The 27,556-nt window shown below is 47.3% G+C and overlaps 1 protein-coding gene across 2 annotated transcripts in view; it reads right to left on the bottom strand.

Annotated features, from left to right (window-relative positions):
• Positions 1–27,556, bottom strand: part of LOC124011302 (dystrophin-related protein 2-like) — a 281,037-nt gene that overhangs the window by 189,898 nt on the left and 63,583 nt on the right. The window contains exon 2 of one of the 2 annotated variants that reach the window (XM_046324529.1): positions 3,274–3,406. The gene's annotated coding sequence lies outside the window, so the exon portion shown is untranslated. Of the gene's footprint in view, positions 1–3,273; positions 3,407–27,556 lie in introns of those variants that run through there. The other variant, XM_046324530.1, reaches the window with a different exon arrangement.

Raw genomic sequence — 27,556 nt, 5'->3', positions numbered from 1 at the left:
TGATTAAATGCATTGTGTGTTGCAGGTCTAGGGGCGGGAGGGGGGAGAGTGGGGAGGGAGACAAGGTCATGATCATGTGAGCCCGTACAATGTGTGGGAAGGAGAGTAAACAAATCCACACAGATATGATCCTCAGCTGGGGCATTTAAAGGGCCTGTGATGGAAGGGGAGAGGAGGTGGAGACAGACAGACAGGTCTTCATATAACATATTTTCTATCAAACATTTTAAAACTTTTTCCATTTCAGTCTCAGTTCTGGAGAAACAACATAGGATCCACAGTGTTACTGTCTGGTGAATAGCTGTAAGCAAACAGTTAGCACACTGCAGACCTGACAATAAGACCTAGGAATGGCTGTCATGAGCCCTGCGCTCACCCCCTACATTTCATATGGAAAATTGGTTTAGCATCATGCTTTTCTTCCCATCTCAAAGGGGCCTTTGAAATGTTATTGGTGAGTGTGACATTGGTGAGTTTCTCAGGTGACACCTGGAGACTGAATGAAACGTCTTTCTGTTCGGTTGACTTTGAACAAGACAACATCACCGCTTTGATCAGGCCTCCAGGGAACCCAGTAACCCAGGTCCTGTGTCACATGCTTGGCTTGAGAAATCACCTCTGTCTGTCTGTCTGTCTGTCTGTCTGTCTGTCTGTCTGTCTGTCTGTCTGTCTGTCTGTCTGTCTGTCTGTCTGTCTGTCTGTCTGTCTGTCTGTCTGTCTGTCTGTCTGTCTGTCTGTCTGTCTGTCTGGCTGGCTGGCTGGCTGGCTGGCTGGCTGGCTGGCTGGCTCTCTCTTTCCTACTCTCTCCTTCTCACTCTGGATCTCTCCCTCGCTCTCTGTCTCTCTCCCTCTCTGTTTCTCTCCCTCTCTCTGTATCTAAAGTTGAAGTCAGAAGTTTACATACACCTTAGCCAAATACATTTAAACTCAGTTTTTCACAATTCCTGGCATTTAATCCTACTAAAAACTCCCTGTCTTAAGTCAGTTAGGATCACCACTTTATTTTAAAAATGAGAAATGTCAGAATAATAGTAGAGAGTGATTTATTTCAGCTTTTATTTCTTTCATCACATTCCCAGTGGGTCAGCAGTTTACATACACTCATTTACTGTAGCATTGCCTTTAAATTGTTTAACTTGGGTCAAACATTTCGGGGTAGCCTTCCACAAGCTTCCCACAATAAGCTGGGTGAATTTTGGCCAATTCCTCCTGACAGAGCTGGTATAACTGAGCCAGGGTTGTGGGCCTCCTTGCTCGCACACATTATTTCAGTTCTGCCCACAAATCCTCTATAGGATTGAGGCCAAGGCTTTGTGATGGCCACTCCAATACCTTGACTTTGTTGTTCTTAAGCCATTTTGCCACAACTTTGGAAGTATGCTTGGGTCATTGTCCATTTGGAAGACCATTTGCGACCACGCTTTCTTTACCTTCCTGACTGATGTCTTGAGATGTTGCTTCAATATATCCACATTTTCCTTCCACATGATGACATCTATTTTGTGAAGTGCACCAGTCCCTCCTGCAGCAAAGAACCCCCACAACATGATGCTGCCACCCCCGTGCTTCACGGTTGGGATGGTGTTCTTTGGCTTAAAGCATCCCCCTTTTTCCTCCAAACATAACGATGGTCATTACGGCCAAACAGTTCTATTTTTGTTTCATCAGAACAGAGGACATTTCTCCAAAAAGTGGACTTTCAGGTTATGTCGATATAGGACTCGTTTTACTGTGGATATAGATACTTTCGTACCTGTTTCCTCCAGCATCTTCACAAGGTCCTTTGCTTTCGTTGTGAGATTGATTTGCACTTTTCCCACCAAAGTACATTCATCTCTAGGAGACAGAACTTGTCTCCTTCCTGAGCGGTGTGACGGCTGTGTGTGTCATGGGCGTCTGAAGAAGAGGACCAAGGTGCAGCGTGGTGACCGTACATTTATTTTATTTAAGATACACGCCGCCAAGAACACAACCGTGACGCACAACAGGGCTAAGTGCCTCAAACAAAGTTAACTAACCACAATCATAGGTGGGGAAAAGGGCTGCCTAAGTATGGTTCCCGATCAGAGACAACGATAGACAGCTGTCCCTGATTGAGAACCATACCCGGGCAAAACAAAGAAACACAAAACATAGAAAATAGAACATAGAATTTCCACCCCACATCACACCCTGACCTAACCAAATAGAGAAATAAATTGGCTCTCTAAGGTCAGGATGTGACAGTGTGGTCCCATTGGTGTTTAAAATGGGGAATTAGTCTTTGTACAGATGAACGTGGTACCTTCAGGTATATGGAAATTGCTCTCAAGGATGAACCAGACTTGTGGAGGTCTTGGCTGATTTCTTTTGATTTTTACATGATGTCAAGCTAAGAGGCACTGAGTTGGAAGGTAGGCCTTGAAATACATCCACAGCTACACCTTCAATTAACTCAAATGATGTCAGTTAGCCTATCAGAAGCTTCTAAAGCCATGACATCATTTTCTGGACATCATCAAGCTGTTTAAAGGCAGTCAACTTAGTGTATGTAAACTTCTGACCCACTGGAATTGTGATACAGTGAATTATAAGTGAAATCATCTGTCTGTAAACAATTGTTGGAAAAATTAATTGTGTCAAGCACAAAGTAGATGTCCTAACCAACTTGCCAAAACTATAGTTTGTTAACAAGAAATTTGTGGAGTGGATGAAAAACAAGTTTTAAATACTCCAACCTAAGTGTATGTAAACGTCCGACCTCAACTGTATTTCCCTCTCTCTGTATCTCCCTCTCTCTGTATCATTCGCCTTCTCTCTGTATTTATCTCCCTCTCTCTGTATCTATCTCCCTCTTTCTGTAACTATAGTATCTCCCTCTCCCTCTCTCTCTGTATCTCCCTCTCTCTGTATCTATCTCCCTCTTTCTGTAACTATAGTATCTCCCTCTCCCTCTCTCTCTGTATCTCCCTCTCTCTCTGTATCTATCTCCGTCTCCCTCTCTGTATTTCCCTCTCCTTCTCTCTCTCTCTGTATCTATCTCCCTCTCCCTCTGTATCTATCTCCCTCTCTCTGTATCTATCTCCCTCTCCCTCTCCATCTCTCTATCTCCCTCTCTCTCTGTATCTCCCTCTCTCTGTATCTCTCTCTCTCTGTATCTATCTCCCTCTCCCTCTCCATCTCTCTATCTCCCTCTCTCTCTGTATCTCCCTCTCTCTGTATCTATCGCCTTCTCTCTGTATTTATCTCTCTCCACCACCAAAGAAATTAAATCGGTCACTAGTGATAAATTACCCAGTGGTGAAGACGTGATTGACGTAGCTGCAGATTCAGCGTCTCTGTGGAATTGTGTCAACACGTCTCTTCCCAGAGGTGGGCCAGTCGCTGGTGTCCAATGGTGCTCTCCTTCTCTCCTCGGAGGAGGGACCTATGGAGGGAAGTGAGGAGGGTGAGAGAGTGACAGAGATAGAGAACGAGAGAGCGAGAGAGAGACCTTGATTTTGGACAAAATTACCTGAATGGACTATCACTAGCATGGACTATCAACAAAAAAAACTTTGAACAAACCAAAAACTGCAGAAGATACACCCCGGAACCTGGAAATACCATCCAACACAACACTGGGTGAGTAATGTTCAGCCAAAAAGTAAAAGAGAATAATCTCTAGGTAATTGTGTTACATAAAGCTTAATAAACAAGGCTCCTAAACTACCAAGTTGCTAGGAAAGCAACTGACCTGGCTGCAACTTCAATCAGCACTGAAGTTTGAAGTGAGAGGTGTGAAAACTCTTGAGTCTAACAATGGCAGGAGAGTTCCACAGACCAGCACAACAACAACCCCCCCCCCCCCCCGGAAGGTGGAGATTGACGGCTGTCTGAGAGAGCTGTCTGCTCTATGGACTGAGGTGAGAGAACTTAAAGAGGCACATATGGCACTGAATGAAGAGGTGAGAAAGCTGAGGTGTGACAGAGAGCAGGACAATCCCCCAGACAAGCCAGCAGAACAGCCCACTACAGACCCGGACCCCAACACCACAATAGGACAGACAACACAGGATCCCCCAGCCACATCATAATTCACACGGGCACAAATGACCTGAGGGCCCAGCAGGAAAGGGTGGCAATAGCACTCAAGGTAGTGATGGAAAAAGTTTCTTCCACTTTCCCCAACGCACAAGCGGTTATCTCCACCCTGCTACCACAATAATACTTTCATCCTGCCACCATACAGCGGGTGACCACCATACAGCGGGTGACCACCATACAGCGGGTGACCCCCATGCAGCGGGTGACCCCCATGCAGCGGGTGACCACCATACCGCGGGAGACCCCCATGCAGCGGGTGACCACCATATTGCGGGTGACCACCATGCAGCGGGTGACCACCATAGAGCGGGTGACCACCATGCAGCGGGTGACCACCATAGAGCGGGTGACCACCATGCAGCGGGTGACCACCATGCAGCGGGTGACCACCATAGAGCGGGTGACCACCATGTAGTGGGTGAATGCAAGCATTTTGTGAGACTGTTCCTCACAACCAAATGTCTACCTGGCCCACCACTCCACCCTGGCCTTTACGACCAGGTCCTCATCTACAAGGAAGCAATCCTAACTTTTGCCAGGACCGTGAAGGACATCACCCTCAACCGTAGCCCCAGTACCTCACACAGGAGCCACAGAGCAACAGACACCCCGCCCAGACCAGCGAGACACCCTACCAGACCTGCAAGAGACCCTCCCGAATGACCTGCACCGAGAGAACCCACACCAAGAGGACCTACACTCTAAATTTACAAACGGACAATCTGACAGCACATTTGCAGTCCCCAACGCTCTGGATAACATAACAGCCTAACCAGCTCTGCTAGGGTGAGTAATGTTCAGTGAGCTGTTCTCTCATTTGTGTCTGGAAGTAGCTAGCAAGTTCGGTGGATGCTTGACTGCTGTTAGTACAGAATGCTCAGATCAACCCTTAAAGAGATGGGTGGGGCTAAAGCTTAAGAGGGCGTGAACAATGCTGAATGGGTGTAGACAAAGAAGGGCTTTCTAGTAGTAGTACAAAAAATTTTCAATGGCCATTTTCTCAAATGTGAGTTTACAAGTTGATCAACTTTCTAAGCAGAATAACTTTCCCCTTATTCCTCAACTGTAGTGTATGATATACCATTTTGTAGCTTTGAGTTTACTTTTATCCAATGTAAAAAATCAAATAAATGTAAAAAATTGCTACATAACACCGATTTGAGTTGGTCGGTCACATATTTAGACCACAAATTCCAATTGGCTTTACATAAACTCTTTACCATCATCCTCAGCTCTGGCATGTTCCCCAATATTTGGAACCAGGGACTAATCACCCCAATCCACAAATTTTGACCCCAATAACTACCGTGGGATATGCATCAACAGCAACCTTGGGAAAATTTCCTCAGCGAAAACAATGTACTAAGCAAATGTCAAATTGCCTTTTTACCAAATTACCGTACGACAAACTACGTAATCACCCTGCACACCCTAATTGACAAACAAACAAACCAAAACAAAGGCAAAGACTTCTCATGCTTTGTTGATTTCTAAAAAGCTCAATGGCATGAGGGCCTGCTATACAAATTGATGGCAAGTGGCGCTGGGAAAAAAATATATACGACATTATAAAATCCATGTACATAAACAACAAGTGTGCAGTTAAAATAGGCAAATAACACACACATTTCTTTCCACAGGGCCACGGGGTGAGACCCACCTTCTTCAACATACACTACCGGTCAAAAGAACACCTACTCATTCAAGGGTTTTTCTTTATTTTTACTATTTTCTACATTGTAGAATAATAGTGAAGACATCAAAACTATGAAATAACACATATGGAATCATGTAGTAACCAAAAAGTGTGAAACAAATCCAAATATATTTTATACTTGAGATTCTTCAAATTGCCACCCTTTGCCTTGAAGACAGCTTTGCACACGCTTGGCATTCTCTCAACCAGCTTCATGAGGTAGTCACCTGGAATGCATTTCAATTAACAAGTGTGCCTTGTTAAAAGTTAATTTGTGGAATTTTTGTTCCTTCTTAATGCGTTTGAGACAATCCCAATTTGTAAGTCGCTCTGGATAAGAGCGTCTGCTAAATGACTTAAATGTAATGTAAATGTACAATCCGTTGTGTTGTGACAAGGTAGGGGTGGTACCTATTTGGTAAAAGATTAAGTCCATATTATGGCAAGACCAGCTCAAATAAGCAAAGAGAAATGACAGTCCATCATTACTTTAAGACATGAAGGTCAGTCAATATGGAAAATGTCGAGAACTTTTAAAGTTTCTTTAAGTGCAGTTGCAAAAAAACATTAAGCGCAATGATGAAACTGGCTCTCATGAGGACCACCACAGGAATGGAAGACTCAAAGTTACCTCTGCTCCGAGGATAAGTTCATTAGAGTTACCAGCCTCAGAAATTGCAGCCCAAATAAATGCTTCACAGAGTTCAAGTAACATACACATCAACTTTTCAGAGGAGACTGTGTGAATCAGGCCTTCCTGGTTGAATTTCTGCAAAGAAACCACTTCTAAAGGACACCAATAAGAAGAAGAGACTTGCTTGGGCCAAGAAACACGAGCAATGGATATTCAACCGGCGGAAATTTGACATTTGGTCTGGAGTCCAAATTGGAGATTTTTGGTTCCAACCACCGTGCCTTTGTGAGTGAATGGATGATCTCTGCATGTGTATATCCCACTGTAAAGCTTGGAGGAGCAGGTGTTAGGGTGTGGGGGGCTTTACTGATGACACTGTCTGTGAATTATTTCGAATTCAAGGCACACTTAACCAGCATGCCTACCACAACATTCTGCAGCGATACACCATCCCATCTGGTTTACACCTTCAGGCTGTGTAAGGTCTATTTTACCAAGAAAGAGAGTGATGGAGTGCAGCATCAAATGACCTGGCCTCCACAATCCTCCGACCTTAACCAATTGAGATGGTTTAGGATGAGTCGGACAGCAGAGTGAAGGAAAAGCAGCCAACAAGTGCTCAGCATATGTGGAAACTCCCTCAAGACTGTTGGAAAAGCATTCCAGTTGATTTTTATTTTTATTTATTTTATTTAACCTTTATTTAACCAGGTAGGCTAGTTGAGAACAAGTTCTCATTTGCAACTGCGACCTGGCCAAGATAAAGCATAGCAGTGTGAACAGACAACACAGAGTTACACATGGAATAAACAATTAACAAGTCAATAACACAGTAGAAAAAAATGGGCAGTCTATATACAATGTGTGCAAAAGGCATGAGGAGGTAGGCGAATAATACAATTTTGCAGATTAACACTGGAGTGATAAATGATCAGATGGTCATGTACAGGTAGAGATATTGGTGTGCAAAAGAGCAGAAAAATAAATAAATTGTTATGCAGGTGAATGAGGACCCAAAAGCGACTTGGCGAAAACAGAGTCTTTAATCCAGTAAAGTAAATATTCAATACTCCTAGACAATTCGGAGCGGTAAATAAAGCATAAAGAACAATTCCACTCGTAATGACGAGAACAGACTGGAGACTCGATCATGAACTGCAGGTTGCCTCGGGAAGGCACTTGACCGTAGCAGACTCAGACACCTGCTCACCACGCAGCATCTGAGGGAAACACGACACGACAGGGCGATACAAAGACACAGCACGGTGAACAATATACAAGGATCCGACAGGACAGAAACGGAAAACAAGGGGAGAAATAGGGACTCTAATCAGGGGAAAAGATAGGGAACAGGTGTGGGAAGACTAAATGATTGATTAGGGGAATAGGAACAGCTGGGAGCAGGAACGGAACGATAGAGAGAAGAGAGAGAGAGGGAGAGAGAAAAAGGGGAACGAACCTAAAAAGACCAGCAGGGGGAAAACGAACAGAAGGAAAAGCAAAATGACAAGACAATATAAGACAAAACATGACAGTACCCCCCCACTCACCGAGCGCCTCCTGGCGCACTCGAGGAGGAATCCTGGCGGCAACGGAGGAAATCATCAATCAGTGAACGGTCCAGCACGTCCCGAGACGGAACCCAACTCCTCTCCTCAGGACCGTAACCCTCCCAATCCACTAAGTATTGGTGACCCCGTCCCCGAGAACGCATGTCCATGATCCTACGTACCTTGTAAATAGGTGCGCTCTCGACAAGGACGGGAGGGGGGAGGGAAGACGAACGGGGTGCGAAGAAAGGGCTTGACACAGGAGACATGGAAGACAGGATGGACGCGACGAAGATGTCGCGGAAGAAGCAGTCGCACAGCGACAGGATTGACGACCTGGGAGACACGGAACGGACCAATGAACCGCGGAGTCAACTTACGAGAGGCTGTCGTAAGAGGAAGGTTGCGAGTGGAAAGCCACACTCTCTGGCCGCAACAATACCTAGGACTCTTAATCCTACGCTTATTGGCGGCTCTCACAGTCTGTGCCCTGTAACGGCAAAGTGCAGACCTCACCCTCCTCCAGGTGCGCTCACAACGTTGGACAAACGCTTGAGCGGAGGGAACGCTGGACTCGGCAAGCTGGGATGAGAACAGAGGAGGCTGGTAACCCAGACTACTCTGAAACGGAGATAACCCGGTAGCAGACGAAGGAAGCGAGTTGTGAGCGTATTCTGCCCAGGGGAGCTGTTCTGCCCAAGACGCAGGGTTTCTGAAAGAAAGGCTGCGTAGTATGCGACCAATCGTCTGATTGGCCCTCTCTGCTTGACCGTTAGACTGGGGATGAAACCCGGAAGAGAGACTGACGGACGCACCAATCAAACGACAGAACTCCCTCCAAAACTGTGACGTGAATTGCGGGCCTCTGTCTGAAACGGCGTCTAACGGGAGGCCATGAATTCTGAACACATTCTCGATGATGATTTGTGCCGTCTCCTTAGCGGAAGGAAGTTTAGCGAGGGGAATGAAATGTGCCGCCTTAGAGAACCTATCGACAACCGTAAGAATCACAGTCTTCCCCGCAGACAAAGGCAGACCGGTAATGAAGTCTAGGGCGATGTGAGACCATGGTCGAGAAGGAATGGGAGCGGTCTGAGACGACCGGCAGGAGGAGAGTTACCTGACTTAGTCTGCGCGCAGTCCGAACAAGCAGCCACGAAACGGCGCGTGTCACGCTCCTGAGTCGGCCACCAAAAGTGCTGGCGAATAGACGCAAGAGTGCCTCGAACACCGGGATGACCAGCTAACTTGGCAGAGTGAGCCCACTGAAGAACAGCCAGATGAGTGGAAACAGGAACGAAAAGAAGGTTACTAGGACAAGCACGCGGCGACGCAGTGTGCGTGAGTGCTTGCTTAACCTGTCTTTCAATTCCCCAGACTGTCAACCCGACAACACGCCCATAAGGAAGAATCCCCTCGGGATCAGTAGAAGCCACAGAAGAACTAAAAAGACGGGATAAGGCATCAGGCTTGGTGTTCTTGCTACCCGGACGGTAAGAAATCACAAACTCGAAACGAGCGAAAAACAACGCCCAACGAGCTTGACGAGCATTAAGTCGTTTGGCAGAACGGATGTACTCAAGGTTCTTATGGTCTGTCCAAACGACAAAGGAACGGTCGCCCCCTCCAACCACTGTCGCCATTCGCCTAGGGCTAAGCGGATGGCGAGCAGTTCGCGGTTACCACATCATCATAGTTGCGTTCAGATGGCGACAGGCGATGAGAAAAATAAGCGCAAGGATGAACCTTATCGTCAGACTGGAAGCGCTGGGATAGAATGGCTCCCACGCCTACCTCTGAAGCGTCAACCTCGACAATGAATTGTCTAGTGACGTCAGGAGTAACGAGGATAGGAGCGGACGTAAAACGTTCTTTTAGAAGATCAAAAGCTCCCTGGGCGGAACCGGACCACTTAAAACACGTCTTGACAGAAGTAAGAGCTGTGAGAGGGGCAGCAACTTGACCGAAATTACGAATGAAACGCCGATAGAAATTAGCGAAACCTAGAAAGCGCTGCAACTCGACACGTGACCTTGGAACGGGCCAATCACTGACAGCTTGGACCTTAGCGGAATCCATCTGAATGCCTTCAGCGGAAATAACGGAACCGAGAAAAGTAACGGAGGAGACATGAAAAGAGCACTTCTCAGCCTTCACGTAGAGACAATTCTCTAAAAGGCGCTGTAGAACACGTCGAACGTGCTGAACATGAATCTCGAGTGACGGTGAAAAAATCAGGATATCGTCAAGATAGACAAAAACAAAGATGTTCAGCATGTCTCTCAGAACATCATTAACTAATGCCTGAAAAACAGCTGGCGCATTGGCGAGACCAAACGGCAGAACCCGGTACTCAAAATGCCCTAACGGAGTGTTAAACGCCGTTTTCCACTGGTCCCCCTCTCTGATGCGCACGAGATGGTAAGCGTTACGAAGGTCCAACTTAGTAAAGCACCTGGCTCCCTGCAGAATCTCGAAGGCTGATGACATAAGGGGAAGCGGATAACGATTCTTAACCGTTATGTCATTCAGCCCTCGATAATCCACGCAGGGGCGCAGAGTACCGTCCTTTTTCTTAACAAAAAAAAACCCCGCCCCGGCCGGAGAGGAAGAAGGCACTATGGTACCGGCGTCAAGAGACACAGACAAATAATCCTCGAGAGCCTTACGTTCGGGAGCCGACAGAGAGTATAGTCTACCCCGAGGAGGAGTGGTCCCCGGAAGGAGATCAATACTACAATCATACGACCGGTGAGGAGGAAGGGAGTTGGCTCGGGACCGACTGAAGACTGTGCGCAGATCATGATATTCCTCCGGCACTCCTGTCAAATCGCCAGGTTCCTCCTGAGAAGTGGGGACAGAAGAAACGGGAGGGATGGCAGACATTAAACACTTCACATGACAAGAAACGTTCCAGGATAGGATAGAATTACTAGACCAATTAATAGAAGGATTATGACATACTAGCCAGGGATGACCCAAAACAACAGGTGTAAAAGGTGAACGAAAAATCAAAAAGAAATAGTCTCACTGTGGTTACCAGATACTGTGAGGGTTAAAGGTAGTGTCTCAAATCTGATACTGGGAAGATGACTACCATCTAAGGCGAACATGGGCGTAGGCTTGTCTAACTCTCTGAAAGGAATGTCATGTTTCCGAGCCCATGCTTCGTCCATGAAACAACCCTCAGCCCCAGAGTCTATCAAGGCACTGCATGTAGCACCCGAACCGGTCCAGCGTAGATGGACCGACAAAGTAGTACAGGATCTAGATGGAGAGACCTGAGTAGTAGCGCTCACCAGTAGCCCTCCGCTTACTGATGAGCTCTGGCTTTACTGGACATGAATTAACAAAATGTCCAGCAAGTCCGCAATAGAGGCACAGGCGGTTGGTGATCCTCCGTTCCCTCTCCTTAGTCGAGATGCGAATACCTCCCAGCTGCATGGGCTCAGTCTCTGAGCCAGAGGAGGGAGATGGTTGCGATGCGGAGCAGGGAAACACCGTTGACGCGAGCTCTCTTCCACGAGCCTGGTGACGAAGATCTACCCGTCGTTCTATGCGGATGGCGAGAGCAATCAAAGAGTCCACACTTGAAGGAACCTCCCGGGAGAGAATCTCATCTTTAACCACTGCGTGGAGTCCCTCCAGAAAACGAGCGAGCAGCGCCGGCTCGTTCCAGTCACTAGAGGCAGCAAGAGTGCGAAACTCAATAGAGTAATCCGTTATGGATCGATCACCTTGGCATAGGGAAGCCAGGGCCCTAGAAGCCTCCCTACCAAAAACTGAACGGTCAAAAACCCGAATCATCTCCTCTTTAAAGTTCTGGTAATTGTTAGAGCAATCAGCCCTTGCCTCCCAGATAGCTGTGCCCCACACTCGAGCCCGGCCAGTAAGGAGTGAAATGACGTAAGCAACCCGAGCTCTCTCTCTAGAGTATGTGTTGGGTTGGAGAGAGAACACAATATCACACTGGGTGAGAAAGGAGCGGCACTCCGTGGGCTGCCCGGAGTAGCAAGGTGGGTTATTAACCCTAGGTTCCGGAGGCTCGGCAGGCCAGGAAGTAACAGATGGCACGAGACGAAGACTCTGGAACTGTCCAGAGAGGTCGGAAACCTGAGCGGCCAGGTTCTCCACGGCATGGCGAGCAGCAGACAATTCCTGCTCGTGTCTGCCGAGCATGGCTCCTTGGATCTCGACGGCAGTGTTACGGCGTCTGTAGTCGCTGGGTCCATTCTTTGGTCGGATCCTTCTGTTATGCAGGTGAATGAGGACCCAAAAGCGACTTGGCGAAAACAGAGTCTTTAATCCAGTAAAGTAAATATTCAATACTCCTAGACAATTCGGAGCGGTAAATAAAGCATAAAGAACAATTCCACTCGTAATGACGAGAACAGACTGGAGACTCGATCATGAACTGCAGGTTGCCTCGGGAAGGCACTTGACCGTAGCAGACTCAGACACCTGCTCACCACGCAGCATCTGAGGGAAACACGACACGACAGGGCGATACAAAGACACAGCACGGTGAACAATATACAAGGATCCGACAGGACAGAAACGGAAAACAAGGGGAGAAATAGGGACTCTAATCAGGGGAAAAGATAGGGAACAGGTGTGGGAAGACTAAATGATTGATTAGGGGAATAGGAACAGCTGGGAGCAGGAACGGAACGATAGAGAGAAGAGAGAGAGAGAGGGAGAGAGAAAAAGGGGAACGAACCTAAAAAGACCAGCAGGGGGAAAACGAACAGAAGGAAAAGCAAAATGACAAGACAATATAAGACAAAACATGACATAAATAAAAACAGTATAAAAACAGTATGGGAATGAGGTAGGTGAAAATGGGTGGGCTATTTTCCTATAGACTATGTACAGCTGCAGCGATCGGTTAGCTGCTCGGATAGCTGATGTTTGAAGTTGGTGAGGGAGATAAAAGTCTCCAACTTCAGCGATTTTTGCAATTCGTTCCAGTCACAAGCAGCAGAGTACTGGAACGAAAGGCGGCCAAATGATGTGTTGGCTTTAGGGATGATCAGTGAGATACACCTGCTGGAGCGCGTGCTACGGATGGGTGTTGCCATCGTGACCAGTGAACTGAGCTAAGGCGGAGCTTTACCTAGCATGGACTTGTAGATGACCTGGAGACAGTGGGTCTGGCGACGAATATGTAGTGAGGGCCAGCCGACTAGAGCATACAAGTCGCAGTGGTGGGTGGTATAAGGTGCTTTAGTGACAAAACGGATGTCACTGTGATAGACTGCATCCAGTTTGCTGAGTAGAGTGTTGGAAGCCATTTTGTAGATGACATCGCCGAAGTCGAGGATCGGTAGGATAGTCAGTTTTACTAGGGTAAGCTTGGCAGCGTGAGTGAAGGAGGCTTTGTTGCGGAATAGAAAGCCGACTCTTGATTTGATTTTCGATTGGAGATGTTTGATGTGGGTCTGGAAGGAGAGTTTGCAGTCTAGCCAGACACCAGACGCCTTGATGCTGGTTGAGATAATGCCAAGAGTGTGCAAAGCTGTCATTAAGGCAAAGGGTGATTATATGAAGAATCTCAAATATAAACATATTTATTTTTGTTTAAGACTTTTTTGGTTATTACATGATTCCATATGTGTTATTTCATAGTTTTGATGTCGTCACTATTATTCTACAATGTAGAAAATAGTAACAATAAAGACCGAAAAACCTTGGTTCTAAAAATAATTGGCGAGGGCACTAGAAATGTCTGCAGCACCTGGCCTCACCCTACTAGGTGTCTACTGTTTGCTGATGATCTGGTGCTTCTCTCCCCAACCAAGGAGGGCCTACAGTAGCACTAGATCTTCTGCCCAGATTCTGTCAGACCTGGGCCCTGACAGTGAATCTCAGTAAGACAAATATAATGGTGTTCCAAAAAAGGACCACGAATACAATTTCCACCTAGACACCTAGCCTAGAGCACACAAAAACGATACATACCTCATTCTAAACACCAGCGCCACAGGTACAGTGGCAAGAAAAAGTATGTGAACCCTTTGGAATTACCTGGATTTCTGCATAAATTAGTCATAACATGTATCTGATCTTCATCTTAGTCACAACAAGACAAACACACTGTTCTTAAACTAATAACACACAAATGATTTGATTTTTCTTGTCTATATTGAATACATAATTTAAACATTCACAGTGTAGGTTGGAAAATGTATGTGAACCCCTTGGCTAATTACTTTTCCAGCCAGGAGTCAGCTAACCTGGAGTCCAATCAATGAGATAAGATTGGAAATGTTGGTTAGAGCTGCCCTGCCTTATAAAAAACACTCTAAAAATGTGAGTTTGCTATTCACAAGAAGCATTGCCTGATGTGAACCATGCCTCGAACAAAAGAGACTAGGAGTGGCCGTCCTGCAAAGATGACTGCAAGAGCACAGTGCAGAATGCTCAATGAGGTTAAGAATAATCCTAGTGTCAGTTAAAGACTTACAGAAATCTCTGGAACATGGTAACATCTCTGTTGACGAGTCTACGATACATTAAACACTAAACAAGAATGGTGTTCAATGTAAGGACACCACGGAAGAAGCCACTGCTGTCCAAAAACAACATTGCTGCACGTCTGAAGTTTTCAAAAGTGCACCAAGATGTTCCACAGCGCTACTTTCAAAATATTATGTGTACAGATTAAACTACATTTTAGTTGCTTGGAAGGAACACACAACACTATGTGGAGGGGAAAAAAGGCACAGCACACCAACATCAAAACCTCATCCCAACTGTAAAGTATGGTGGAGGGAGCATCATAGTTTGGGGCTGCTTTGCTGTCTCAGGGCTTAGACAGCTTGCTATCATCGATGGGAAAATGAATTCCCAAGTTTATCAAGACATTTTGCAGGAGAATGTTAGGCTATCTGTCTGCCAATTGAATCTTAACAGAAGTTGGATGATGCAACAGGTCGTCACAGAGAAACCAAGCTGCCCAGAGAGGACAGTCTGGCTATAGAGACCGGTCGTCACAGACAAACTTGGCTTCCCAGAGAGGACAGTCTGGCTATAGAGACCGGTCATCACAGACAAACCTGGCTGCCCACAGAGACAGGCTGTGCTCACTCTGCTCCAGGGCAGAGGAAGACAGAGCTGCATTTCCTATTACACTGACAAATACTCAGACATAAGAGAATCTTTCTTTCCCAAAATTATTATTTAGCACAAAGAATTTGAAATTATACATTTAAAAAATCTAATATTTATTTGGGGAAAGCCTAAATGTGCAGTTGTGGCAGCCAAATATGTGCCCTCCTGCCACAACTTGAGGACCAGCAGTGAAAAGTGCAATGTCATGTCAATAATATTTCCCATTTTGGTTATGGTTTGGCTTTGATGTGGCTTCTCAGTCAGGTTGAAACTGGTCTACTGCTATTGCTTTAATGTATTATTATTAATCCCATTTATATTGCTGTTGAAGCTGCTGCAATGGTAATCACATTTCCACTACTACTACTATTATTGATGCCTCATTTCTGTTGGTCCCACCATTTGTTGTTAAATGTATACTTTGACAATTTAATTAAGTAATTGAACTTGGCATGTAAATACATTCAATTGAAACTGAAATTGAGATAGAGAGAGACTGACTCCACCAGTCCCATCATCCTGTTGTAGGGTGTTTGTTATCAGCAGCCAGCATGCTGTCCCCTCGTCACGGAGGCTGCTGCGGAGCTGAACACTGAGCTCTGGCTGCCGCTAGGAAACAGAGAGGTGGACAAGGGACAAATGCCAATCAGCGTGGTCCCCTGCCCGAGCCAGCCCTGAGATTTCATTACTCCCCCAGACGATGACATAGCGCTGGCCTGTGGAGCACTCCAACCCCGGCCCCAGGTCTGATAGCCATGTTAACATGCAACAGGAGCCCTCTTCTTACTCGCTCATTGCACGAGACTCTTGACCTTTACACACATCGATAATCGCATAAATCACATTTGATTTGGCCCCTACTGGAAGGTTTGGGGGTTAAAGGACTGGAATAGGCTAAGAGGGAGATAAGAGATAGACTTTTAGGGAGGTTTGGCAGCTACTAGTTCTGTGTAAAGGTGTGTCGAGCTCTCTAATAAATCAGTGTGAGGAAGAAAGTGCAGAGGTGAGCGAAAAAATGTAGTGCACTCTCAACGAGTTCAAAACAGACCCATAAAAGTTTAATGCACAGCTGGCAGCTAGCTGCCCGGCAGAAAAAAGGGGAGAGAGCTATTTCCAGAGCTGAAGCTAGCATTCATAATTCACATTATAGTTTTAGGCAGAGGAATACAGGGTTTCTGTTCAGATTCATCGTCTTCCTCTCTAACTTCTCACACTTTGCGTTCTATTATTTGCCATGATTGGAGACCTGGTTTGACTTGTCTGGACGTTTCATACCTCAGTCAAAATGCTAACTGGCAGCAGAGATCCTCTCAAAAGACAGAGAGAGAAATCAAGATGAGCTACCGCACACTGGTTGTACTTAACTCTGAGTGACAAGTGAAAAGGAAGCTTTCATTTTCCAATCTCCCAAAAATAACCGCCCCCAGAACAGCTATTTTTTACATTTCATCTGAACAAATTAAATCTCTCTTTAATAACATATTTAATCAAATATGTATTCATATCTGAAATAATCATCTGACATCGATGAAGTGATAAGGACAGAGGTGAGAAGTAAAGGAGAGGGAAGATAGACAAGAGGACAGACAGGAGGGCAGACAGGAGGAAAGACAAGAGGACAGACAGGAGGAAAAACAGGAGGGAAAGACAGGAGGAAAGACAAGGAGGGAAGACAGGAATAGACAGGAGGAAAGACAGGAGGAAAGACAGGAGGGCAGACAGGAGGAAAGACAAGAGGACAGACAGGAGGAAATACAGGAGGGAAGACAGGAGGAAAGACAAGAGGACAGACAGGAGGAAAGACAGGAGGAAAGACAGGGAGGAAGACAGGAGGAGGAGGAAAGACAGGAGGATAGACAGGAGGAAATACAGGAGGGAAGACAGGAGGAAAGACAAGAGGACAGACAGGAGGAAAGAAGACAGGAGGAAAGACAGGAGGATAGACAGGAGGAAATACAGGAGGATAGACAGGAGGATAGACAGGAGGATAGACAGGAGGACAGACAGGATGATAGACAGGAGGAAAGACAGGAGGATAGACAGGAGGATAGACAGGAGGACAGACAGGAGGAAATACAGGAGGATAGGCAGGAGGAAATACAGGAAGGAAGACAGGAGGAAAGACAAGAGGACAGACAGGAGGAAAGACAGGAGGGAAGACAGGAGGATAGACAGGAGGATAGACAGGAGGATAGACAGGAGGACAGACAGGAGGAAATACAGGAGGATAGACAGGAGGATAGACATTTACATTTACATCATTACATTTAAGTCATTTAGCAGACGCTCTTATCCAGAGCGACTTACAAATTGGTGCATTCACCTTATGACATCCAGTGGAACAGTCACTTTACAAGTCTATCTGTAGCTCAGTTGGTAGAGCATGGCGCTTGTAACGCCAGGGTAGTGGGTTCGATCCCCGGGACCACCCATACGTAGAATGTATGCACACATGACTGTAAGTCGCTTTGGATAAAAGCGTCTGCTAAATGGCATATATTATTATTATTATATTACAATAGTGCATCTAAATAGACAGGAGGAAAAACAAGAGGAAAGAAAGGGCAACAACCATGGGAGATTATATATATATATATATATGAGAGAGAGAGAGAGAGAGAGAGAGAGAGAGAGAGAGAGAGAGAGAGAGAGAGAGAGATAGAGAGAGAGATATATATATATACATGTATAGAGAGAGATGTATATATATATATAGAGAGAGAGAGAGGGAGGCGAGTTTTCCTCCATTTCCGCTCGGCTGCCCGGAGGCCTGTTCTGTGAGCTCGCAATGAGTCATCGAGCCACGAGTCATCGAGCCACGGAGCGGGAGGGGAGGACCGATCCGGCCTGGAGGATAGGGGACATAGAGAGTCAAAGGATGCAGAGAGGGAGGAGAGGAGGGTTGAGGAGGCAGAATCAGGAGATAGGTTGGAGAAGGTTTGAGCGGAGGGAAGAGATGATAGGATGGAAGAGGAGAGAGTAGCGGGGGAGAGAGAGCGAAGGTTGGGACGGCGCGATACCATCCGAGTAGGGGCAGTGTGGGAGGTGTTGGATGAGAGCGAGAGGGAAAAGGATACAAGGTAGTGGTCGGCTACATAGCCGTCTTTGTATCAAAGATAATTGCGTAATTATCGTATTTCGCCGTCCTAACGTAGTCTTCACTAGCCAGCTAGCTAACGTCCACTGATTAGCTGCACTGGAGAAACTATTACACTCAACTGAACGACTTGATTAGTGTAGTGTTAGCTAGCTACATAGCTGTCTTTGCTGTCTTCGTATCTTCGTATCCAAGATAATTGTGTTGTTTAGGTTTAGAGTGTGTAGTCTTAGAGTGATTATCTTAATTTACCGTGGTTAGCTAGCCAGCTATTTGTCATCCTTAACGTAGGAGACTCTGCTAGCTAGCCAACAGCTAGCTAACGTCTACCGAATAGACTCACAACCCGGTCGCATTCACAAGTAGTATCACATTTTCATTTCATTTCATTACAGTACAACGGTTTGATTTGTTTGATCGTAGCTAGCTACATAGCTAGCTACATAGCCGTCTTTGTATGAAAGATAACTGTGTAGTCTAGAGCGATTTTCTAGGTTAGCTAGCCAGCTATTGTCGTTCTTTTAACGCAACGTAACGTAAACAACACTACTAGCTAGCCAGCTAGCCCCCGAATAGCAGCACTGCAGAAACTATTACACTCAACGGAACGACTTGATTAGGGTAGTGTCAACAACGCACCCACTGCCAGCTAGCCTACTTCAGCAGTACTGTATCATTTTAATCATTTTAGTCAATAAGATTCTTGCTACGTAGCTTAACTTTCTGAACATTCGAGACGTGTAGTCCACTTGTCATTCCAATCTCCTTTGCATTAGCGTAGCCTCTTCTGTAGCCTGTCAACTATGTGTCTGTTTATCCCTGTTCTCTCCTCTCTGCACAGACCATACAAACGCTCCACACCGCGTGGCCGCGGCCACCCTAATCTGGTGGTCCCAGCGCGCACGACCCACGTGGAGTTCCAGGTCTCCGGTAGCCTCTGGAACTGCCAATCTGCGGTCAACAAGGCAGAGTTCATCTCAGCCTATGCCTGCCTCCAGTCCCTCGACTTCTTGGCACTGACAGAAACATGGATCACCACAGACAACACTGCTACTCCTACTGCTCTCTCTTCGTCCGCCCACGTGTTCTCGCACACCCCGAGAGCTTCTGGTCAGCGGGGTGGTGGCACCGGGATCCTCATCTCTCCCAAGTGGTCATTCTCTCTTTCTCCCCTTACCCATCTGTCTATCGCCTCCTTTGAATTCCATGCTGTCACAGTTACCAGCCCTTTCAAGCTTAACATCCTTATCATTTATCGCCCTCCAGGTTCCCTCGGAGAGTTCATCAATGAGCTTGATGCCTTGATAAGCTCCTTTCCTGAGGACGGCTCACCTCTCACAGTTCTGGGCGACTTTAACCTCCCCACGTCTACCTTTGACTCATTCCTCTCTGCCTCCTTCTTTCCACTCCTCTCCTCTTTTGACCTCACCCTCTCACCTTCCCCCCCTACTCACAAGGCAGGCAATAAGCTCGACCTCATCTTTACTAGATGCTGTTCTTCCACTAACCTCATTGCAACTCCCCTCCAAGTCTCCGACCACTACCTTGTATCCTTTTCCCTCTCGCTCTCATCCAACACCTCCCACACTGCCCCTACTCGGATGGTATCGCGCCGTCCCAACCTTCGCTCTCTCTCCCCCGCTACTCTCTCCTCTTCCATCCTATCATCTCTTCCCTCTGCTCAAACCTTCTCCAACCTATCTCCTGATTCTGCCTCCTCAACCCTCCTCTCCTCCCTCTCTGCATCCTTTGACTCTCTATGTCCCCTATCCTCCAGGCCGGCTCGGTCCTCCCCTCCCGCTCCGTGGCTCGATGATTCATTGCGAGCTCACAGAACAGGGCTCCGGGCAGCCGAGCGGAAATAGGGGAAAACTCGCCTCCCTGCGGACCTGGCATCCTTTCACTCCCTCCTCTCTACATTTTCCTCCTCTGTCTCTGCTGCTAAAGCCACTTTCTACCATGCTAAATTCCAAGCATCTGCCTCTAACCCTAGGAAGCTCTTTGCCACCTTCTCCTCCCTCCTGAATCCTCCTCCCCCTCCCCCCCCTCCTCCCTCTCTGCAGATGACTTCGTCAACCATTTTGAAAAGAAGGTCGACGACATCCGATCCTCGTTTGCTAAGTCAAACGACACCGCTGGTTCTGCTCACACTGCCCTACCCTGTGCTCTGACCTCTTTCTCCCCTCTCTCTCCAGATGAAATCTCGCGTCTTGTGTCGGCCGGCCGCCCAACAACCTGCCCGCTTGACTCTATCCCCTCCTCTCTTCTCCAGACCATTTCCGGAGACCTTCTCCCTTACCTCACCTCGCTCATCAACTCATCCCTGACCGCTGGCTACGTCCCTTCCGTCTTCAAGAGAGCGAGAGTTGCACCCCTTCTGAAAAAACCTACACTCGATCCCTCCGATGTCAACAATTACAGACCAGTATCCCTTCTTTCTTTTCTCTCCAAAACTCTTGAACGTGCCGTCCTTGGCCAGCTCTCCCGCTATCTCTCTCTGAATGACCTTCTTGATCCAAATCAGTCAGGTTTCAAGACTAGTCATTCAACTGAGACTGCTCTCCTCTGTATCACGGAGGCGCTCCGCACTGCTAAAGCTAACTCTCTCTCCTCTGCTCTCATCCTTCTAGATCTATCGGCTGCCTTCGATACTGTGAACCATCAGATCCTCCTCTCCACCCTCTCCGAGTTGGGCATCTCCGGCGCGGCCCACGCTTGGATTGCGTCCTACCTGACAGGTCGCTCCTACCAGGTGGCGTGGCGAGAATCTGTCTCCTCACCACGCGCTCTCACCACTGGTGTCCCCCAGGGCTCTGTTCTAGGCCCTCTCCTATTCTCGCTATACACCAAGTCACTTGGCTCTGTCATAACCTCACATGGTCTCTCCTATCATTGCTATGCAGACGACACACAACTAATCTTCTCCTTTCCCCCTTCTGATGACCAGGTGGCGAATCGCATCTCTGCATGTCTGGCAGACATATCAGTGTGGATGACGGATCACCACCTCAAGCTGAACCTCGGCAAGACGGAGCTGCTCTTCCTCCCGGGGAAGGACTGCCCGTTCCATGATCTCGCCATCACGGTTGACAACTCCATTGTGTCCTCCTCCCAGAGCGCTAAGAACCTTGGCGTGATCCTGGACAACACCCTGTCGTTCTCAACCAACATCAAGGCGGTGGCCCGTTCCTGTAGGTTCATGCTCTACAACATCCGCAGAGTACGACTCTGCCTCACACAGGAAGCGGCGCAGGTCCTAATCCAGGCACTTGTCATCTCCCGTCTGGATTACTGCAACTTGCTGTTGGCTGGGCTCCCTGCCTGTGCCATTAAACCCCTTCAACTCATCCAGAACGCCGCAGTCCGTCTGGTGTTCAACCTTCCCAAGTTCTCTCACGTCACCCCGCTCCTCCGTTCTCTCCACTGGCTTCCAGTTGAAGCTCGCATCCGCTACAAGACCATGGTGCTTGCCTACGGAGCTGTGAGGGGAACGGCACCTCAGTACCTCCAGGCTCTGATCAGGCCCTACACCCAAACAAGGGCACTGCGTTCATCCACCTCTGGCCTGCTCGCCTCCCTACCACTGAGGAAGTACAGCTCCCGCTCAGCCCAGTCAAAACTGTTCGCTGCTCTGGCCCCCCAATGGTGGAACAAACTCCCTCACGACGCCAGGACAGTGGAGTCAATCACCACCTTCCGGAGACACCTGAAACCCCACCTCTTTAAGGAATACCTAGGATAGGATAAGTAATCCCTCTCACCCCCCCCCTTTAAGATTTAGATGCACTATTGAAAGTGACTGTTCCACTGGATGTTATAAGGTGAATGCACCAATTTGTAAGTCGCTCTGGATAAGAGCGTCTGCTAAATGACTTAAATGTAAATGTGAATGTAAATGTAGAGAGAGAGAGAGAGAGAGAGAGAGAGAGAGAGAGAGAGAGAGAGAGAGAGAGAGAGATAGAGAGAGAGAGAAGAGTAGAGGAAGCACACTTCAAAAGCCCCTCTACATCTCACCTTTCCCCTAAAGACTGGATGTCACATTGTTTTTACCTCCTGTCGCCACTCCCCCACCGCCCACCATCCATCCCATCGCCCTCTGCACCTGAGCATTTAGCTGACTAGAAACGGTGTGAAGCATTTTAAAATAGCCCATCTGTGCACCCTCTCAAGCAGTAGGAAAAGGGCCGGGGAAGTCAATGCATCCATCCCTTGCTTAGGTGGACCACAGGACATGTGGCAGAGAGAGCTGGGTGAGAGGCACTACAGCAAAAACCACTCAGGCAGCCCACCTGTTGCCCTATTCCCTCCACCAGGAAGGGGCCTCAGAGTTTAGTCACAATTCGAGGAGACAGAGTTGCTTGTCACTTTGGATAGGACACCATGCTGAAGTGACTTCGTTCACAACACAACGTCAATTCATCATCCACACTGTTAACCCCCCTGTCACTTCAACCTCTGCCTGGATAATGAAGCATTTTGTCACTGGAAATTGGTGTGCGCTCATTCAGATAAGCTTCGTCAACGTTCGGGAGCATGAAATGGCTTGTGATGGGGGTCGGGTGACATGGAGTGCTGACTTGATTGAATCAGTCCTGTCGGGAGGGTTGTGGCGATTAGCAGGCTATTATGCAGAGGCAACAACAATAACAACAACAAATAACACCGACCACCACACAGACAGCAGGGAGACATGGGCACCTGGCCCTTTGTTGTGGTAGATCACACACACACACACACACACTAACCAATCAACATGCACACACACACCAACCAATCAACATTTACACACACACACGCTACACACAATGAGTGCTCCAGTGCTCTTCTTGCCTGTGATTCCTGATCAGGTGGCAGAATATAGGTAGACAGAGCAACCTTGCATCAGAGATAAAGAGAGAAAAATAGAGAAAAACAAAAAAAAAAAAAAAAAGGTGAGACAAAGAGAGAAAATGAGAGATAAACAGAGATAAACCGAGATAAATAAATAAAAAGAGAGGAAATGAGTGAAACAAAGAGAGATAAAGAGAGAGAGAAGTAGAGAGAGGAGCAGCAGGCAGGCAGGCAGCAGCAGCTCTGGCACCGCTCTTCCCATTAAGACGGCTGTGTGGAACGAGAGCTGAAGCACCGGCAGAGCCTGCTGTCACTCTCACTTAGTCCAGCCCCCCGCCAATGGTCCCATGGCAGGCCCCAGCCTCACAGCATTGGTCTGTACACTAGCTAGGCCTGGATGAGCCATAACTCTACACACACTAGTATTACTGCACCATGTGACAGGCTGCTGATTAAAAAAAGAGATTTAAAGTAATTTTGCTTGATTGATTAGAACTAGGAAGGAAGCACTTGTCTATTCAAGATTTAAGATGGCAGAGTGTATCTTTATCTAACTGCAGGTATACTCCGGGTAATTATGGTAAGAAGGGAATGAGATCCTTTTCTTAGGGTAAAGTAGTAGAGTGTAATTAAATAATACATATTTTGTTTGTGGTCTGTATGATGGTATCTATTTCCTTTTGGTAAAAGGAAATCTATTTACTTTGTTAGCCAACTTGTTGTCATGCCAAAGAACTATTGGGTCTTGATAAATGTACTGTATAAACTCAGGCTATAGATGATCCACCTCATATATCTAACACATCATTCAAAAACATATGCTTAAAACAATAAGTGAGTACAAGTACACTACATGACCAAAAGCATGTGGATAGCTACTCGTCCAACATCTCATTCCAAAATCACAGGCATTAATATGGAGTTGCCCCCCCCCCCCTTTCTGCTATAACAGCCTCCACTCTTCTGGGAAGGCTTTCCACTAGATGCTGGAACATTGCTGCAGGGACTTGTTTCCATTCAGCCACAGAGCATTAATGAGGTCGGGCACTGATGTTGGGCAATTAGGCCTGGCTCGCATTCGGTGTTGCAATTCATCCCAAAGGTGTTCGATGGGGTTGAAGTCATGGCTCTGTGCAGGCCAGGCAAGTTATTCCACACCGACCTCAACAAACCATTTCTGTATGGACCTCGCTTTGTACACGAGGGCATTGTCATGCTGACACAGGAAAGGGCCTTCCCCAAGTGCTGCCACAAAGTTGGAAGCACAGAATCGTCTAGAAGGTCATTGGATGCTGTAGCATTAAGATTTCCCTTCACATGAACCAAGGGACCTTGCCCGAACCATGAAAAACAGCCCCAGACCATTATTCCTCCTCCACTAAACTTTACATTTGGCACTATGCATTCGGCAGGTAGATTGTGATTGTGTGTGAGATTATGTGTGTGTGTGTGTCTGCCCTATTCCTTCTGCGTGCTGTGGTGCATCTTTCTTCACCACATGCCTCCAGGATCACCTTGAATGCGAACGGGGGAGGGTCGGGATCTCCTGCTGAAGCTACTCTGCCACACAGCATAGCACTGCCTCTTCCAAATGGGAGGGAGACATTTTGAATTCTGTACATGTACACAGTCAAGCGTGAAGGCTTTGGCCTCACATGTCAAAGAGCTGGCGGGATCTTTGGGGGGCTAAGTGCTTTGATGGCTTGTAGGTCATCTTATCAGGCAATGAACCCAGTCTGTAGTGTATCTGTACACCCAGGGTGATGCAGAGATAAAGCCAGCACCCCAAATGGCACCCTATTCCCTACATAGTGCATCCATAGGTCTCTGGTCAAAAGACGTGCATTATGTAGGGAATAGGGTGTCATTTGGGATGTATCCACAGTATCTAGCAGCATGTTTTCAAGCAACTCCTGCTGATAGCTCAACTTTAAGCCCCTTCTTTCCAGTTATGAAACAGCAGCCACAAATGTTACGGCTGTTACTGAATAGTTATGACGACCCCCTGTGTTAATGAACCTTAAGATGATCCATCTTTGTTTCCAAGGCCCATAAACACGACCATTGAATTAGTGTTGAACTACTTTTCAAGTGCCTTCTTGACACAACAGCATCAGCAACTCACTAAGCTTGCTATACATGCGCTGCAGCCCCGTACCATTTGGTCAAGCCAAATGGGTTTACATCAAATCAAGTTTGCGAGCTGTGTGAATAAATAAACTCTCTTTCCTCACTCTCCTTTCTCCAGTCCATCTGTAATGCTGCAATAACCCACACTGCTGCTTCAACATGAACTAAATGGCTGCTGGGTTATTCAAGCATTCTTAGAAAGGTAACGCACAACACCCATGACATTGGCAAAGTCGCTACTCGTCGGGTACATTTACACTGTAAAGCTGTGAAATGGAATTGCATTTTTTGATGACTTTGCCCAGCCAAACCTCTGCATCAAATCAATGGAAGGGTTCCCTCTGTTTACGACCACTGTTGGTCTGGTGTTGAACAAGTCAGTCAGGTTGAGTTCATCTTAAAGAGGTCATACAGGTTCATTACTCTGTGGGTCACACCATTTCACACCCCGATGGACACATTGGAAAAGAGAGAGGAGTGTGAATCCGCTGTATAAGACTCTCTATCTGATCTTAATCACACTCCACACTACTCCTAATGGGTTCTCTGTTGACTGTGGTAGGTTGTTGTCTCTGTTAGGTTGATGCTATAGCCTACCCACTACCTGATTTATTAGAGATATATCAACCTAGGACCCGTTTGGGGTTGGGGAAAATATGGTGTACAAACACACACAGTGCCTTCAGAGAGTAAAGTATTCACACCCATTTATCCACGTTTTGTTGTGTTACAGCTGGAATTTCAAATGTATTACATTTAGATTTAGTGTCACTGATCTACACACAATATCTCATAATGTCATAATGTTTAAAATAAACATAAAATAAAAAATAATAACTCAAATGAAGTACAAATGAAATAATACAGCACTTTATAATACAGCCCTTAATAATACAGGACAATGGTAATGTTACCATATAAGCAATACGAGACATCAATATAGGACTGTGTTGGTGTGGAGACTATGACATTATGCTCAAAATAGCAGTAGTCATGAGAAACGTCTGTAACATTTTTCTTCTTCCCTTGGCTGGTGAAACGCAGTGAAAAATTGTCTGTCGGTCCCACATCTATCAAGCAGAATAGTATCCCTTACAGAAGAGGCAATTACCACCATTGAAAGACTGTATCTTAATATACGGTTCACACATGCACACACAGTGGTTATTATCGTATCATATTTAAAGTCTCTGTCTTCTGTTTCCTTTCATGAGCCTTTCCTCCCATCATGGCTGTCAGGTTCAATTTGAATAGAGCCGGCTCCATTATCATGACAGCCCACCCACACTGTCACAACTTGATGCCTGGGCCGAGCTAGCAGTGCATAAGAGGAGACAGAGAGGAGGGCTGTGTGGTGACCTTGTCCTTGCTGTGAAGTATATGGCATTGTGCTGGCTGCCACTAAAGGCGTGATGTTCAGAAATTTCATGGGCACTATTCTCTCCACAAATCACAGGTCATCTGTCCCTTCCTCCTCTCTTCCTCCCCTCCTCCTCCCCACCTGCTACTATCCTACCCTTCTCTCCTCCTCCTCTCTTCCTGCTCTCCCACCCTCCTCCTCACGGCCTCTCCTCCCCCCTCCTCCTCTCCTCCCCCTTCCTCCCCTCCTCCTTTCCTCTCCTCCCCCCTTCCTCCCTCCTCCTATCCTCTCCTCCCCTCCTCCTATCCTCCCCTCCTCCCTTCCTCCTATCCTATCCTCTCCTCTTCCCCTTCATGTCCCTTCCTCCTCCGCTCCCCCTCTTCCCCTCTCCTCCTCCTATCCTCTCCTCCTCTCCTCCTCTCCTCCCCTCCTCCTATCCCTTCCTCCTCCCGTCCCCCCTCTTCCTATCCTCTCCTCCCCTCCTCCTATCCCTTCCTCCTCCCGTCCCCCCTCTTCCTATCCTCTCCTCCCCTCCACCTATCATCTACTTCTCCTCTCCTCTCCTCTCCTCTCCTCTCCTCTCCTCTCCTCTCCTCTCCTCTCCTCTCCTCTCCTCTCCTCTCCTCTCCTCTCCTCTCCTCTCCTCCTCCTCTCCTCTCCTCTCCTCTCCTCTCCTCCTCCCGTCCCCCTCCACCTCTCCTCTCCCCTCCTCCTCCTATCCTCTCCTCCTCCCCCTCCCCCTCCTCCTTTCCTCTTCTCCTTTCTTCCGCCTTTCCTCCTCCTCCTCCTCTCCCACTCTCCTCCTCACGTCTCCTCCTATCCTCTCCTCTTCTCCCATCCCCCTCCTCCCATCCCCCCTCCCCTCCTCCTCCCCCTACCCTCCTCCTCCCTTCAATTCCTGCTCAGAGCCTTCTTCTTTTACATTGAGGTCCTTGAGATAGCTGGTGTTGAATGTTCGGCGGCTGTAGCAGAGGGCTAAGTGTGCGCTGAGTTATGTTGACAGAAACATTGCTTCATGGGAGCCACCACTGCCCGCCAGCTCCCTCCTCCCGCACCTCCCCCAAGTTTCACAGTGACATTT

This window comes from Oncorhynchus gorbuscha, linkage group LG23, assembly GCF_021184085.1.
Source record: "Oncorhynchus gorbuscha isolate QuinsamMale2020 ecotype Even-year linkage group LG23, OgorEven_v1.0, whole genome shotgun sequence".
Lineage (NCBI taxonomy): Eukaryota > Metazoa > Chordata > Actinopteri > Salmoniformes > Salmonidae > Oncorhynchus > Oncorhynchus gorbuscha.
Note: the sequence above shows the minus strand (reverse complement) of the source record. Positions and strands in the feature narration are given on the sequence as shown.